The sequence below is a fragment of the Pelobates fuscus genome, chromosome 5, assembly GCF_036172605.1.
Source record: "Pelobates fuscus isolate aPelFus1 chromosome 5, aPelFus1.pri, whole genome shotgun sequence".
In the NCBI taxonomy this organism is placed as follows: Eukaryota; Metazoa; Chordata; class Amphibia; order Anura; family Pelobatidae; genus Pelobates; species Pelobates fuscus.
In genome coordinates, this window is record NC_086321.1 from 272,445,340 (window position 1) to 272,460,702 (window position 15,363).

The 15,363-nt window shown below is 41.7% G+C and overlaps 1 protein-coding gene across 2 annotated transcripts in view; it reads left to right on the top strand.

The window, feature by feature from the left end:
- KIAA1958 (KIAA1958 ortholog) overlaps window positions 1–15,363 on the top strand; it is a 117,356-nt gene that overhangs the window by 19,213 nt on the left and 82,780 nt on the right. The window lies entirely within an intron of this gene.

Sequence of the window (15,363 nt, forward strand, 5' to 3'; positions counted from 1 at the left end):
TAATGGGAAGGATGCTGAATTAATAGCTACTGCCATAGAGTGTAGCTCTCGTGTATCTAATGGCGCAGATCTTAGTCCTAACTGACCTTAGTCCTAACTCTAGCTTCACCTATCATTTTTACACTAAAATAATGTTTTACAAACATACATAACCCTGAAACTCGTATTATGGGGAAAACATGTTAGCTTCAGTTTCTGGAGACATTTGAAACCGCACCAATGCCTTTTTTCCCCATAATGCTAGTACATATGTCCTCTCATGGCACGACCCAAGTGCAATCTCTGATCTTGTCGTTATTGATGCTGAAATGAAAGGACTTACAGGATTTTAAAGATGTTTTATAGTTGCACTCTAAGCCTCTTAACCACTACAGCTCACTGTAGTAGTTGGGTTTCCTTGAGTCCACTTGCGGCTTCCCCTAGCTTAAAGGAACGTTCCATTGCATTTTATGTAAATTCTTCTTTAAAACTATGTATGCATGTTTTCTTTGGAGGTATATGAAAAAACAGCTACCAACAGCTGTAGACCTGATTTCTGAAGCCTTTACAAGCCCTCCGATCCTTTCCCAGCACACTTAAAATCTCTGACAGGGAACTCACCAATCAGAGGCTTCTAATTGAGATGCCCCTGTGCTGGAGCCACGAGCATACACGCACATTCAATCTCGACTTTTCAATGTTTTACATGAGCAGTAAGTAGTACAGCCCATTGAGAAGGGGGGGAGGCAGGCAAGCTGTAGTCCAGCATGTCTGCCAGTTCTGTTAGCTCTGTGGTGCTAACAGTATTGGAATAAAACCTCCTCCCACCCCCAGCAGTCTGAGTGACAGGCAGGCGTTTCTGGATCAAGTTAAAGGGATACTATAAGTGCCAGGAATACAAAACTGTATTCCTAGCACTATAGCCCCTCTGCCTCCTCCCCCTGTGGTAAATAAAGGGTTAAAAACCCTTTATTTACTTATTTTATCCCAGCGCCGATGTCCCTCTGTGCTGGGTTGGCGCTCCACCTCCTACTTTATCCAGCGACAAGCTGGTGCTAATGCTTTTCTGTGGGGAAAAAGCTGACGCTGGAGGTCCTTATGCAGAGCACGAGGAGTCCAGCGTCATTTACCGGACCAAAGGTCCATTTCGATTCAGGAAGCACCTCCAGTGGATGTCTGGTAGAGAGCCACTGGAGGCAGACTTAGTGCTCACTTCAATGAGCTGAAGTGGTCTGGATGCCTATAGTGGCCCTTTAATCTGTCCAAAAAAAATGAAGAACTGCAGACACAAAGCATTTCAGTGTATGTGGAGTATTCCTTTAACATCAAACCATTTACGAATGTCTCACTATAAACCAAAGATTGCCCTGCTCAAAAAAAGCTTACAATCTGAGGACAAAGATGTGTTTTAATATTATCCATAAAATGGGTAGTTCATCATATTTTCATATTTTTAAATATTTTACAAAGATTTCGTTTTTTTTATAATGCTACCTCTAGCTTCCACAAAACATTTCCTTTAAAAACAAATGTATCTCACAAGGTAAAGGTAATTGGGACATGATCAGACCAAATAATAGATCCTATGGTGCAATGAAGCACTTCTGTGAGCCCAGTGGTATTCATGTTAAATGTGTATATTGTGGTGTATGAGTTATACACTAGTGTATAAAAAGAGTAATTTCTCTCCGTGGAATGAAAAGTACACCAGTCATCCCTAAAATCATAACTATCAAGTAACGTCTCTGCAGAGCACAAAAGTGCCCTGGCCTATCTGCGCTTTGTTATCATATTACAATTCCAAGACCTTTGGTCGCTGTTAGGGAAGTAGCGTAAACCAACGTATACGGCTCTTTGTTATGAACACAAAGCAATATATTATCTGTTTGGGTTGAACATTTTATGAAGTAACTGAAAGATGACCTCTTTATGAATTATTAATTAGTATTAGTATTCTTAGAGCCACAGAGTGCTGCTGGGTGAGAAACATGTGCCGTACCTCCCAACATTTCAAATGGACAAAATGGAGCACTTTGAATTTAGCGTGTGTGTGGGAGTGTGACCAGGTGCAGGGCTGTTCTTAGAAATTGTAGGTGACTTACTTATAATTATTTATGGAAATCAAATATAATTGTCAACAAATGTCAATCTCAGTGTATTTTCATATTAATGTACACACATACATATAAATATATAAGAATCTGGTTTTGTTATATTAAAAACTAAACAACTGTCCATAAGTGGTTCACTGGCTTTGCATATCTTTCTGCACATCTTGAGAAAACTGTGGTATACAGCAAACATGAACTCCAAGGAGTCCATGTTTAAAATGCAATAATGAGGCAAAAAGGTGATTCTTTGTTGAACTCATTTGCATATACCAACCCAGAATCCTTTGTAGTAGTAACATCACTGCAAATTTGAGGTTTCTGTGGGAAAAGCAAGTCTTATGGCTTGACTGATGTGTGCAGATCTGTGTTTAACTATCCACTGACTACAGATGGAAGAGGTTTTCAACCACTTTTCATCCACCGTAACTTTCTTGGTTTGTATAATATATGTATATATAAATATATATATATATATATAGCCAAAAGTACAAGACAGCACTCCAGGGACTTCCAACTCGAATGAATAAAACTTAGCATTTATTAGCTCAAAATAAAAATCAATGTTTCAGTCTGTGTGATAAAAGAAAGCCAATAAGTGATAACAGTAATCAAACATTTGGGAGAGTTCAACTAGGCCAGTGAAAGTTAGGAGACATTTGGCACTTTGCCTGACTTCAAGTCCCAGTCCTGTTTGAATCAGCCGATGCCTTGCCGGGGCTGGATGTGTTCCCACTGAGCTGTTAGTTGTAGCGGTTGAGCAGGCTTCAATCCTCGTGGTCTGGTAGGGAGGGAGAGGAGTGTCTCAGTGCGGTTAGGTGGCCTTTTTCGAAGGTAAGGTACAGTCCCGGTTGTGGGTCCCACCTGTTGGCGTAGTCGTTGGCTGTAGCTGTGTCTGTGAAGTCGGACAGCCGCTGTGCCCAGTTGGGCCTCGTGGTCCGCCACTTGTTTGTGCGATTACGTTGGCCCTTGCCCCTCTGATGCCGGGTCGCTGCTGGAAGGTGAGGTGGTTTGCAGCGCTGCTTTGTGAGAGTCTCCCTGGCATGCACTGCCATTGTCTGGATGCGTCTGCCCTTGGTGTGACTCTGGGCATCTGTCGTCGGGGTGGCCTTTCTTGGGTGCTTGTTGAGCCTGGGGAGGGAGTCTGCGGGGTGAGTCACGTTGCTCTCTTGGGTTTCCCGTGACGAGCCTTGTGGTGTGCCGTTGGGCTGGTTCCCTGCTTCTGGGGGCCATGTGTGCTTCTCTAGTTTCTCCCAGAAGGAGACAAATATTCTGTTAAGTCGGAGCTCTGTGTCCCTCCAGGCTTTGCATATGGCTGTTGCGTGTGTGGCGTCTGCCATTTTGTTGGCCTTGCTACCTCCAGACCGCACAATCGGTTCCTCCGCTTAACTCTTGTCAGGGGACCATGTGGGGGTGGACCGGGATAACCCCCACCGGTCCAGGGGGGGGAGAGCAGGGGCCCAGAGTCGGGTGTATGGCTGGTCGAGGCAGCAGGAAAGCGGCCGTATTCCCCGTGCCCTCCATGCCGGTAGGCCTCGCCGTGGTTTTGGGTGCGCCTGTGTTGTATTGTCGCTTGGGTGGTGTCTGTGCGTGCGCCCCAGTATCACCTGTCACTTGGTGGCCTTTGCATGTCATTGTAGCGCCATTTAGGTATCCAAAATCTGCAGTTTTTGCCCCAAGTTGCAGGAGCTGGTGAGGCATGCGTCCTCTTAGCTCAGCGGTCAGGCCCCGCCCCCGTTTTTATCATTTTATCTAATAGACACTTAATTTTATTCTGGACTTGAGTTATTTCAGTTAGAATTTATTTTGTGGATGTTTTTTTTTTTTATAAATGTACTATAATTCATAAAAGCCCAGCAGAAATACCAAATAACTTAATTTGCAAGCCCTATATTTGAACCTGTAACTTTCCAAACCGTGCACATGGGGGTTATTGTTGTATTTGTGGGACATCACAGCATATAAAACTTTGTGTGTTTTATTGCAGCAATAGCTAACAGTGTTATGACATTCAAAGTTAAAAAGCCATGCAGAAAAATTCTCATATTTGTTTTTAGATTTTATTTATATTATGTTTCATATATTAATATCTGATGTGAAATGAAAGCCCAATTTCTCCTGAACAAAATAATATATAATAAGTGCACTTAATATGAAAGCGGTAAATTATGGTTGTACAGACATACAGCTCAAATTCTAGGTTTTGTTTTGGCTCAGAACGTGTACCATTCAGGACTCTCTCCTTAAGAGGTCAAAGACACATTACTGAAAGCAGCAGTGGAACTGTTATGTGTGTGTCAAGGTGTGTGTATGTTTCAAGGTGTGTACATGTGTCTAGGTGTCCTTTGTGTGTATGTGTCAGTGTGTTTATAAGTGTGTATCTGTGTGTTAATGTGTATATATATCTGTGTACGTATGTGTGTGTGTATACAATCGTAGCAATCAAACACCAATACAAAAGGCAAACACACCCTTGCAAAAACAAACATTTCATACAAACACACCCCCGAAATCAAACACCAAAATTATAAACAAACATACCCCATTACTCAAACAAAAATACTATACACAACGTACATCCGCATTTCAAATACAACACTGCATCCAACAACACACCTGTGCATGCAAATGCAATAATTATATATAAACACATCCCCTGTATTAAAATGCTAAAATTATATACAAACACCAATCCTACACACAAAAGCACACCTGCATTTAAAAGCAAACATTACATACAAACACCCCTGCATTTAATCTCACACACTACACCCAAGCACACAACTGCATTCCAATGGTAACAGTACCTACAAAACACACCCCTATATGCAAACACATACTCTATACAGAATCACACATTCAAAGACATAAACACTGCTCACAAGAACAACCCTGCAAAAATGGGTTCATGGTAAATGCCCAGTTGGCTTAGCATCGTGGAAGTACAACAGATGGGGATCTATTGTTTTGCAATTCTTGCGCTAGAGGGGGGGAGGTTATAAACTCAGACACACCGACAATGTGAAGCAATTGAATCATTGTATCTCTATGAGTAAAGTTCATTGTCTGCATGCAGAGGCTGGAGACACTGACTGTCAGTTCTGCAAACTGTGCAGCACTGCCCAAGGAAGCACCTCTAGTAACCATATAAGGAGTGGCCAATGGAGATATCACTGGGCTGTAATGTAAACACTGCCTTTTCTCTGAATAAAACTTGCTGCCAAAAGCCTGAAAGGAATGATTATACTGACCAGAACAAAGACAATAAGCTGTAGTTGTTCTGGTGACTATAGTGTCCCTTTAAGTGTATTTTCTAGAGACATAAAATGTCAGAAGTTTACTTGTGTTTGATTACCGGATTAAGCAAAGTGGAGGGAATTAAAGGACCACTCTAGGCACCCAGACCACTTCAGCTTAATGAGGTGGTCTGGGTGCCAGGTCCTTCTAGGGTTAACCCATTTTTTCATAAACATAGCAGTTTCAGAGAAACTGCTATGTTTATGAATGGGTTAAGCCTTCCCCCTATGTCCTCTAGTGGCTGTCTCATTGACAGCCGCTAGAGGCGCTTGCGTGCTTCTCACTGTGATTTTCACAGTGAGAGCACGCCAGCGTCCATAGGAAAGCATTATGAATGCTTTCCTATGTGACCGGCTGAATGCGCGCGCAGCTCTTGCCGCGCGTGCGCATTCAGCCGACGGGGAGGAGAAGAGGAGGATCGGAGGAGGAGAGCAAGAGGAGATCTCTCCGCCCAGCGCTGGAAAAAGGTAAGATTTAACCCCTTTCCAGAGCCGGGCGGGAGGGGGTCCCTGAGGGTGGGGGCACCCTCAGGGCACTCTAGTGCCAGGAAAACGAGTATGCTTTCCTGGCACTAGAGTGGTCCTTTAATATAAAATTTACACGGTAAGGTACTAAAGGGTTAATTCATCGTTGTGGTGGTTAATTTTTTTTAGTACAGAAAGGTCACTTAGAAATATCACAGAATATATTGTGCTAGATCTTCTCCTGCTTAGGTATGCGTGAGATCTCATACATAAATGCAACAGGAATCCTATACTCCATGGGAGATGTTAATCCAATGAAGTAAATGTTAAATAATTTGCTGAGTTTCTTAGTCACGTATGCAAACTTTTCTATAACAATCTCTATCCCTTCTAGGACATGTTCCACCAAGCCAGTAGGTGAGGGGCATAAAAGTCTTAAAAATAAAGTCTAAACTTTTAATATTAGTAATAAATAATACTCTAGCAATTATTAATTTAATGCCCATACCATGCCCATAATTTAATCATTTCACAACTGAATCAGCAGCAGATAAAAAAAACATTATATACTAGTTTCCAATGTTCTTGGTAATTTTCTCAACCAGCCATTAATAGTAGCGTTGGATTGTAATGGATCATTATTTAGCCTCTTTTGGGGGCTAATGAATAGAATTAAGAAGGCTTCTTAAGGTATGGCTTTTTTTCGTTACAGATATTACATTTATTGACAATCCACCACTATTATTGGAATAATAGGTGTAGATAGGGCATTTTTTCATTGTGAGGGTGTACTGACCCTAACTTTGGGGGGTGGACAATGGTGTGTGTCCACCCCACTTCATCACATTTAACACCACATGCACGAAGCCCATGGGTATAGGATGTACCATAGCATTTCTACTTCCAATTGACTAGTAAATAACCCCCACCTTTCTTCCCTCACCGACCCAAAGCGTGTGCTGCGCTCAGGGCTGGCAATTGGTCCATTCACAGGCTTCTCTGTGTAGAGCCTGTAATTGGATTGCGAGCAGCCCCATTGATGCCAGGAGAGGGCACAGAAGTCTGGGTAGGGAGCCTTGCCTGGTGCTGGGTTACAGTTTTTAGAGCAGTGGTAGTAGGGGCGACCTCCTCCACAGTGCCCAAGAGGGAATTTTTCACAGTCCCCCCGTTTGAAAGGGTTAAATTTACCTTTTAACTATGGTGACTAGAGCCTTCTGCTGAATAATGTCAAATAGAATGTACCATTTTCCTAATTTTACTCTGCAGTACTGGAAGATATGGCATGCACATCCACTTTGGATTTCCTATTTTACCTTTAAACCATCAATATGCAGAGACGCAGTAATTAACCAGTTGAACAGTAGTTTGCAGGCTTTCTTCATTTGGTTGGTGGTGTGAAGAGATTTATGGAATATATTGAAGGTCTGGAACATTTTTCCTGTCAAAGATTAAAGGAACGCTATAGCATTAGGAACACAAACATTTATTCCTAATGCTTTAGTGTTCTCTATCTATTTAGGAGTCCTGCCCCCTGTTAATGTTTTTTTTTTTTAAAAAGAAAGGTTTCCTCATCTTATATCCCATGGCATGCTAGTAGTACCGCAGCCACCCCACCTCCTCAGCTGAGATCATCATTCTTGATGATCTCAGCCAGTCCAATGCTTACACATAGCGTGCATGCACAGCAAAACACAGGGCTGCACTGATCAAATGCACTCTAAGAGAATCATATGCTTTAAAAAACAGGCATAACTTGGTTATTACAGTAGAACCGCCTCTTGTGACTTTCAGCTAGACAGCCACTAAAGGTGTGTTAATCCTGCAATGAATACATTGCTGATTCTACTAAACACAAATATTTTATATTGCAGAGTTAAAACTACAGGAGCACTGCACCCAGACCATTTCATTGAGATTGTTTTAGTGTCCATTAAAGCAAACAGCTACCTACTTTTTTATGTTGTTTATCTGGATACTATACGAGCAATATAGAGGCATTTTTAAAACAAATCGTGATTTTTTTTTTTTCACTGCCCAATAAATTCTCTGTAGCTATTCTTAAAGAAACATTGGAAATTGTTTACCTCGTTGGAGGCCTGTTAGACAGTCTAGAGTGCTCACATCATCATAAGACCACCAGCAATAACTAAATGTAATTTCTCTTAGACATTTCCTGAAGTGCCCTAGAAATAATGGATATAAATCAAGCAAAACCGAAGATATGAGAACACTAAGAACGTGCAAAAATGTAATAGCTTGTCCTTCAGTTAGTCTCAAATCAGGTCTCAAGAAAGATATTTAACCAAAGGGCAAGCTATTAAATATGTGCCTGTTCACAATGTTCTCGTATCTTAACTGAAGCACAAGCCTTTAAGTAGTTTTTGCCATTTGCCAGTGTTCTTATATGTTCTGTTTGTTTGTTATTTCTTTAATTAATATAATTGAAACTAGAATTTTTATTCTTGGCTCTGTAGTAGAAAAATAAAGTTTGCATTTTTATATCATCCAGGCCTGAGTGACAGATTGGTTGCTACCTTAAAAGAACAATGTAGGAACCATGACTACTTCATCTCAACGAAGTGGTTATAGTACCTGAAGTCCACTGGCACTGTCATTCCATTCAGCATTAAACCAGTGATTGGTTGAGAGTGTCAGTTATAATCACAGTGCTATTGCAAGTGTGAATCAGTATGGCTAAAAGGACATGTGTAATTTCCAGTGTAATTTCCAGTGTAAGGACATGTGTAATTTCTGCCATAGCCACATATCCAATTGGGGCAGGGGTATAGGAAGCCAGGGACCCTTATTCAGTGTTAAACTGCTAGAAAATGGTTTAAGCATAAAATACAAAAATGGTTCAGGCACTCCAAGATCCAGAAATGGCAAATTTATTAAAGGCCAAAGTAACAAGCGTTCTGCAATCAACTCGCCCATACATATACAGGACATTGAGGAACCACCCCACACTTTTGATAAAGCCTCTGGAGAGGCGAAACGCGTCAAGTGGGACCCCCTTCTTTTGGACATTTGTACCTATATTTATATATGTGATATTTTATAATAAATAGTCTATTTTAATTAATTTAGACATCTACCTTTTATTATTTTATACTATTACTTTTTTATTTCCTGTTAACTACCTGGTGCCATCATATCCTTAGGTGGGGATAGTACCACCCATGCTGTGATAACTAGAGCAGGTCCTTGCTCTACAAATTACCAATACCATCGCTTACCATCCTGTATCCTTAGACGGGGATTATACCGTCCACGCTGAAAAAAGTAGAGCTCTTATATAGCTCTACCGTATGTGAGTGTTTTTCTTACAGTTACTTAGCACAAAAATTTGCACTGTTATATACTGTATTGCACTATTATTTTTTCTGTTTTATTATTCCGAGGTATTTTACCCACTTTTCCTCGCAGAGGTGTATGTACGTATAATTTTTGGGCGCAGTATACGCCATATTTTAAACCAAAGTAACAAGCGCCTGAACCATTTTTGTATTTTATGCTATTGCCATTGGAACCTGGTGTTTGGTCCTGGTTTGGTTGCACCCTGGCTCAGATTGATGGTATTGAGTGCAGTTCCTTATGTTTGCTGGAAAAGAAAATGGTTTAACACTGAACGGAGGGACAGTGCCAGAGGACTCTGGGCACTATAACCTATTCACTGAGATGAAATGGTTATAGTGACTACAGCATCCCTTTAAGGAGGCAGTCTAAGTGACATAATCACTATTATTATTATTATTTTTTTTTATTTATAAAACATTTTACCAGGAAAGATACATTGAGATTTCTCTCTTTTTCAAGTATGTCCTGGGTCCACAAAACATTGCATTGAAATATTAAGTATAAAAGCACATGGATGATATGCTAGTTGTGCCCGGTTCTAGATCAAATTATTTTTAAGATTTAACTCAAACTGTATAGAGAAAAAAAGAATGTATCCACTAGATGGACTGATAGTCATGTCCCGGAACTTGTAAATGGGGATAACACAATTACTCAAACACTAAAACTCCAGCATAGGCCAGTATACCAACACAGAAACATAGATTGTGACGGCAGATAAGAACCATTCAGCCCATATAGAACCATTCGGGTCAATATGGCATTGAAGACACAAAACAAATCCCTTAGAAGACTTATAAACAGAAGAAAACAAAACAAAAAATACAAATAGAAAAATTACTTTATTATTATAATGATGCCAAGGGAACTCAATATCAAGAGAAAAAGTTAAAACAAGCTTAAGTAGATAATGGGAGAAATATCAATGGGGTATAAACTATCCGTATGTAACAGGAATCCTTTAACTCGTATTCAGACAATTGATTTGTTCACTATTAGACGTGGCTCTTTCATGGACTCAGTAAAATACCAAAACACATATGAGGAGCGATTTGCCCAGTATCCACTTTATTTGTGCCAATTGTAGGGGGGCCAGCTTCACGCAGCCAGCATGTTTCCCTGTGGACCAAGAGATTACAAAGTGTAGGTGTTTTCTTTCAAGCATTGTAACATATAAAATGTTACAAATTAAGAGACAACTCCACTGGCAATATCCAGTCTGAGATGTACTTTTGTAAACAATACATCAGGTGTTTAGCCAAAGTATTCCTGATGGACATTTAACCTAAAAAGACGTTTTTTGGTTTTTTTCCCAATAGATCAGCATACAGTTTAGTAAGGTACTTCCCTTAAGGCTCTCCTTACACAATCCTGAAAGGAGTGAATGAGAGAAGGGAGCAGTCATTTAGATCAGTAATTACCTAATTGATTGTTTGATTTTGAGAAAACAACTAGGTTAGTGATCTCATGGAAATATACTAATATATACTAATGACGTGCCCAAATTAAAAGTGAAAACATTTTGCAGAAAATACTGCCCGGCGTGCATTAAAGCTGCGTCTTCGCCTGGGGCTCCAACCTCCAAACTGGGGGATGGCACATGCTGCCTACAAGCGCCACAATCACTACAAAGGCATGTATTGTTTGTGGTGCTTCTAATGCTGTTTTGATAGCATTTTTGTGCAAAGGTGAAAAAAGAAGAATCTGCATAGAATTTGATTTGAGGAATTGAAGCCAACAGAAATCTTCTAGGTTTTACTCCACTTTCCTAATCTTGCATAACATTTGTTTTTAATCCCTACAGACTCATTCTTTTGCAGTATGTCTCCAGAACATACTTGAAAATGTAAAAAAAAATCTTTACATAGTAATCTGGATTGTAAAAAAAAAAAAAAATGAATCCATCCAATTCAACCTTTTGAACATATCTTTTTATGCCTTTGGTTAAAAACAAAAAAGGCTAAAAACGCAATTGGAGGCAATGAGAAAACGAGAAACAAATCCTTCCTGACTTCATAATGGCAATCGGATCTCTCCTTGCATCAGTAAACTGTTTGCACATATATTAATTTTATCCTTGAATATTCTGTTTCTCCAAATATGTATCCACACTTTACAAGGAATTCCACATCTTTAGTGTTTTTACTGTAAAGAACCCCTTCCTCTGCACCTTTCTTCCAGTCTCAATAGATGACCTCTTCAGTGGCGTACATACCAGGGTCGCAGGGGTCGCGGCTGCGACCGGGCCCGGCCCACCAGGGGGCCCGGCCGCCCTGCGACCCAGGTATGTACCCACAGGGCCAGCCTCTTCTGCTGGGGGGCCCAGGAGCCGGCCACCTCCGGGCCCCCCGAGGCTGGCCCTGCTGTCACCCGGCTGGCTGGCGGGCGCGCGATGGAGCACTGTCCCCTGGGTGCTCCCTCTTCAGCTTCCTCGCGCACCGCACTGAAACCGGAGCCGGAAGATGACGTCATCTTCCGGCTCCTGCATCAGTACGCGGCGCGCGAGGGAGCTGAAGAGGGAGCACCCAGGGGACAGTGCTCCATCGTGCGCCCGCCAGCCAGCCGGGTGACAGCCTGGCCAGCAACACCACTGGACCCCAGGGAATCCCCCCAGCTCTCCCACAGGTAAGGAGGCTGGGGGGATTAAAACAAACAAACAAAAAAAAAACTTTGAGTGTGTGTGTTAGTGTTAGTGAGTGTGTGTGTTAGTGAGTGTGTGTGTTAGTGAGTGTGTGTGTGTTAGTGAGTGTGTGTGTGTTAGTGAGTGTGTGTGTTAGTGTTAGTGTTAGTGAGTGTGTTAGTGTTAGTGAGTGTGTTAGTGAGTGTGTGTGTTAGTGTTAGTGAGTGTGTGTGTTAGTGAGTGTGTGTGTTAGTGAGTGTGTGTGTTAGTGAGTGTGTGTGTTAGTGTTAGTGAGTGTGTGTGTTAGTGTTAGAGTGTGTGTGTGTGTTAGTGTGTGTGTCTGTTACTGAGTATGTTTGTGTGCATCTGTCACTGAGTGTGTGTCTGTCAGTAAATGTGTGCGTCTTTACATGAGAGTGTGTGTGTGTGTCTTAAGCACTTACCTTTCTCCAGCGCCGGACTCCCTTAACGCGGGGGATCTCTCCGTCCCCATCCGCCTCTCAGCTCCGAATGCACATGCGTGGCAAGAGCCACGCGCGCATTCAAACCGCCCATAGGAAAGCATTACTCAATGCTTTCCTATGGACGTTCAGCGTCTTCTCACTGTGATTTTCACAGTGAGAATCGCAGAAAATCCTCTAGCGGCTGTCAATGAGACAGCCACTAGAGGCTGGATTAACCCTCAGTGAAACATAGCAGTTTCTCTGAAACTGCTATGTTTTCAGCTGCAGGGTTAAAACTAGAGAGACCTGGCACCCAGACCACTTCATTGAGCTGATGTGATCTGGGTGTCTGTAGTGGTCCTTTAAGTGTATGTGTTTATGCATGCACTGGCATACATACCGCGGTCGCACGGGTCGCAGCCCTGCGACCAGGTGCCCGCTGCTATGTGTTGCGGCCCCAGTCTGCGCAGAGTAAGCGCTCGCGCAGGGGGAGGGGGGGGCCCCGGATCAGTTTTCGCACCGGGGCCCCATGGGTTGTGTGTACGCCACTGGACCTCTTGTCTGTTGTACAGTCCTGCTAATGAACAGGTTAGCACTGACACTGTATATATTCATATAGTGCTATCATACAGGGGATATGATAAAAGGTGTTTCTTTATAATTTATGTTTTCCATCCCCCTTATTAACTTTGTAGCTCACTCTGTATGTTTTCTGGTTCTGCATTATCCTTCTTTAAAACTGGTGCCAAGAATTGCACTATTCGAGATGGGGTCTTCCTGTTGATTTATAATAAGGCAAACATTTATTTTGATAATGTAAATCAATGCTTATTTTTGAGCATGCCAGCATCTTACTATCTTTTGCAATGGCAGAACAACTTTTCCCACTGTTGCCTAATTTATTATAAATGCATTTTCTCAAGTATATTAGTTTTGAATGTTATCTCCAACTCAACCCCATTTAACCCCTTAAGGACCAAACTTCTGGAATAAAAGGGAATCATGACATGTCACACACGTCATGTGTCCTTAAGGGGTTAAAGAATCACTGTAGTGTCAGGAAAACAATCTCGTTTTCCTGACACTATATAACCCTTGGGTCCCCCCCACCCTCCGGGTGCCCCTCCCACTGGGCTGAAGGGATTAAAACCCCTTCACCCACTTACCGTAATCCAGCGCCGGGCTCCCTCGGCGCTGGTGATCTCCCTTCCCCCGCCGACGTCAGCTCATGAGTGGAGCAGAATGCGCATGTGCGGCAAGAGCCGCGCGCGCGCGCACGTTCAAACAGTCCATAGGAAAGCATTTCTCAATGCTTTCCTATGGACGTTCTGCACTCTGGATGCGATTTTCGCATCCAGCGTCACAGAAGCGCCTCTAGCGGCTGTCAGGAAGACAGCCAGTAGACGCTGGATTAACCTTGCAATGTAAACATGTATGTTTACATCTGAAGGGTTAAAACCTGGGGGACCTGGCACCCAGACCACTTCATTGAGCTGAAGTGGTCTGGGTGACTATAGTGTCCCTTTAATGTATAAGTGGTTTGTGGGTTCCTTATTATAAAATGCATGCTTTTGCATTCACATGTTTTGGATCTCATCTGACACTTGCCTGCCCATTCCCCAATTTATCCAAATCCCTCTGTAGCAAAGTTATATTATGTTCAGACTTTATTATCTTTCTTAGTTTGTGTCATCTGCAAACACTAACACATAAGGTTCAATGCCCACTCCAAGATCTTTTATAAACAGATTAAAGATAAGTGGACCCAGGACAGAACCCCGAAGCATTCAACTTACCACTTTTGACCAATTTGAAAATTTTGCATTTACAACTACTCTTTGCAATTTATCTTTAAGCCAGTGTTCTATCCAAAAAGATGTTTCATCTAAACCAACTTGATTTCAGTTTGTAAAGTAACTTTTTGTGTGGAACTATATACAATTCCTCAACAAAATCCAAGTAGATCACATCCACTGCAATACCCTGATTTATATTTCTACCAACTTCTTCATGGAGGCAGTTAAGTTAGTTTGGCATGACTTGTCTTTCATAAAACCATGTTGATTCCTACTAATGATATTGATTTTCAAAATGAATTCTTGACTATTATCTCTTAACAGCTCTAGTATTTTTCTGATATAATATTTCTAAATCATATTTCAAACACAAACTTTAAGCTCATAGAGCTTTAGTTTTCGAGTTAAGCTTTTGAACCCTTTTTAAATATAGGAATTGCATCTCCTTTTCTCCAATCCTTTGGAACATTTCAAGAAAGGAAATAACCCTGGAAGATTTAAAACAGTAACATGGATATTCCTAAGTACTGATGGATGAATACCATCTGGCCCTGGGACTTTGTTTACATTAACTTTTTTAAATCGCTTTAGGACTTTATCCTAAGTTAACAATCACTTGTAAGCTGTAAGGCTTTTGTGACATGGGTTTGCAAATTCACAGCCGCAGATTCTTCTTTGCTATTTATTGAAGAAGAAAATATTTAGCATTTCTGACTACCCAGGTTGACTACCCCTGCACTATAGTGTTCTACTTGCTAAATCATCCCAAGAGAGACAGACTAGAGTGAGAGACTGTGAAAAACATACACATAGACAGACAAGGTAGTTCACTAGTGTAAGAATTAAAGGTGAATTTAAAGTGGATTTCAAATTTTAGGTCAAAAGAACTGTCATCTAACAGCTTACCCACTAGCTCACTAGAAAATTACATGACCTAGGCATTCCTGCCGACACCCATAGGAGTTACTACTCCTTCGCCAAGAGAATGCATCATAGCTGCTAGGTTCTCTCAACCACCACTATAACAGTGATAAGCCCGCCAACTAGGGGACGGGCCTCTGACTTGGGCTTTCCCACGACTCTCAGAACAAACTTAACAGCACGCATAACCCAAAGCCACAGGTCGGCGTAAGACCAAAAGATCAGGACAGAGCGGACCCAGCTGACGCGCAGTACCACTACACCTAGCATAGCTAGGAGTCATTGTCCCACACGATGGTTAATTCGTTACAACCGAACAAACCGCTATATTTTTTTTAAAACGTGCAACAAGTTTGAATGCCATACTTGCAATTGTCA